Source organism: Pollicipes pollicipes, unplaced genomic scaffold (genome assembly GCF_011947565.3).
Source record: "Pollicipes pollicipes isolate AB1234 unplaced genomic scaffold, Ppol_2.1 Scaffold_4219;HRSCAF=4965_pilon_pilon_pilon, whole genome shotgun sequence".
Classification (NCBI taxonomy): domain Eukaryota; kingdom Metazoa; phylum Arthropoda; class Thecostraca; order Pollicipedomorpha; family Pollicipedidae; genus Pollicipes; species Pollicipes pollicipes.
Genome location: NW_023596448.1, coordinates 9557507 through 9560111, shown reverse-complemented (window position 1 = coordinate 9560111; position 2605 = coordinate 9557507).

Sequence of the window (2605 nt, the reverse complement as noted above, 5' to 3'; positions counted from 1 at the left end):
GGATTCTTCTCATTCGCCCGAAAGGCTTTACAAGCTTTTTTCCGGGGCCCTATATGCCAAGGTACAGTTAGTTCCCAGGGACCCTTCACATTGGTCCCGGGTTCTCTCCACCTGCTCGAAGGGCTTTGTGTTGTTGCTGAGGCTCATATAAAGTAAGGTACCGAGCCACGCGACGCCGAAGGGAAGGCTTTGAACGAAGGCTTTTTCACTTTCCTTCTAATCTCATTTGCGGAGGCCCTCCACTCCTACCGGGGTTCTTTCTTCTAACTTACCCGGGCGCTCTTGGTCGCACAAGGGTATTAATTCATAACATTGGTATCCAGCGATTTCCCTTTGCTGGGAGGGCCCTATGCTCAGGCCGGGGTCCCATATGTCAGCATGTCGGGGCACTACCGATTGCTCAGGGGCCCACCACGTAGTGCAATTAAGTCCTTTAGAGCATTCTTTTACACTTTAAAGGAAACCAAGAGTGAGCATGCATGCAAGTGAGCATGCATCACGCTTACCATAATTTCTTAAAATGCAGAATGTTCTCTTTAAGAGGGCAGGCTTCACATTTTAAGATACTGATGCAAGCACCATATGTTATGAAATAAGCTGACTTATAACTATTGAGTTACGTTTAAGAGGAAAAGACCGCTCAAGACATGACAATTTCTCTGTGTAGCAGATATGCCACTCAAATATGCGTATATATACATACATACATATATATATATATATATATATATACATATATATATATATATATATATATATATATATATGTATATATATGCGTATATACATATATGCGTATAATATACAAATATGCATCATTGTTTTAATATGTCATCGTACCTTGCACAACATCGATTGAGAACCAACTGACGGCCATCATATCTGAAAATGGTGCTCACGGACGCTAGATATGAACGAATCGACAGTGATATTTGTCTTCGCCATGACCGCCGCATGGCAAATGAAATGGCTGAATTTGAATGACATTATAATAGCGTCAAAGACGCCTGGGTGACCTTGAAATAGTCTCCCCGAGATGGTCTGCGTAACGTCACGGGCGTTCAGCTCAGAAAGTAGAGGGGCTTAGGGCTTAAGAAAGGCAGCGCTGTGAACTGGACCGAACGCTATTCAAGATGGTTAATTCAGTTCATGCCCTATAAAACACTTCTTTTAACGCCAGAAAACTCAGAGGTGGAAGTGGTGATACTCCCTGGTTATACGTGGAGACTGACACAAATGGAGAAGGAGGCAGATCAGGGTCAGTGTTTGTCATGGTGTTTGATGGGGCGATTCCCTCTGACATACTCCAAACACGAGTAAGTCAATGTTATATTTGTCCAACCCTGAACACAGTATGGCCATTGAGGAGGCGGAAGTTGCCCGGCGCATTTATGACGTCCCAACTCTCTGGGTGTCTTCAAAATAGACGGCACAAAATAGCCTGCACAAATTTGTGTGGGCCTAGGCTAGAAGCGAGTGGATTTCAAGTTGGCAAAACTATCAACAGGAGAAATTACTTTGAAAACGGCTATCACATTTAAAAACCTCCAACTAACTTTAAACAGTTCTTTTAAGAAGTTGAGGTGGACGATGAAAACCCCAATCACTCGCCATCGTGACAATACCCAACAATTTTCAACCTAGCCTCCCCTCTTTAGTCGTCCCAGCAGTCTGCCCTCTCCCACCAATGCAGAATGCTGGTGAAGCAGTGCCTTCAGGTGGCTCCGAAAAGCAACCAGGCTTTCCAGGACTTTGGTTCGGCCAGGTGTTCGTGTTAGTCCTTTTTCCTTGACCAAAATCTGCATGGACCTGCGGGCTTAATACGGTTGCTAAAAAGCGGAATACTTTTGAAATATCCCTTCTTACAAGGATCAGTTGATATCAAAGGTTGAAACTGTGTTTGCTGAAATATTATGCCGATAAGGAGCTAATAAGATTGATAGGTTGATATGGGCTTATAAATGCTTAGGTTAGTATTCGACGTAACTGATAGGTCATCATTAGGCTGTACCGAGGAAGAGGCTTCCTGCTCTAACAAGGTGCATCCAATTTAGGAAAGTGACCTCCTGATCCAGAAATGGCTTCCGGAACCGAACCTCTGGACCTGCGGAAGATCAATTGAGTCATACAAACTAGCCGCCCTTATTCAGGAAAGTACTCCTAACCCAGAACAGGACGTCCCCACAGATGAGGGAGTCTCCAGATCGAGGAAATTGGCTGCGTTATCCTGAGTCAGGCCTTCAGCATAAACATCTGGCTCCGTGGTCAACCAACATATCACTGTCACGTCCGGTACGGGCAGGCCGGTGGGACGACGCTGTACCGGCGGCAGCAGCGTCAATGCGATCACATAGCTATGGCGTGATGCACAGAATGCGGTATCCACGGTAGAGCCTATAGGACAGAGGTGTGCATTGTAATTCTCGGACGTTCAGTGACCTCGCAGACCTCACTGGGGAGTCGAATGGTTTCGGGGGTGTGTTCAGCCGCAATAAAGCGGAGGCAGGAAAACAGACCGTTGTGGACTGTTCTGCGAGCACCAGCCGGCCACATCAAATATTGCCGATGTCGATCCTCTCACGCTCCTAAGACAGACAGGAAGTGG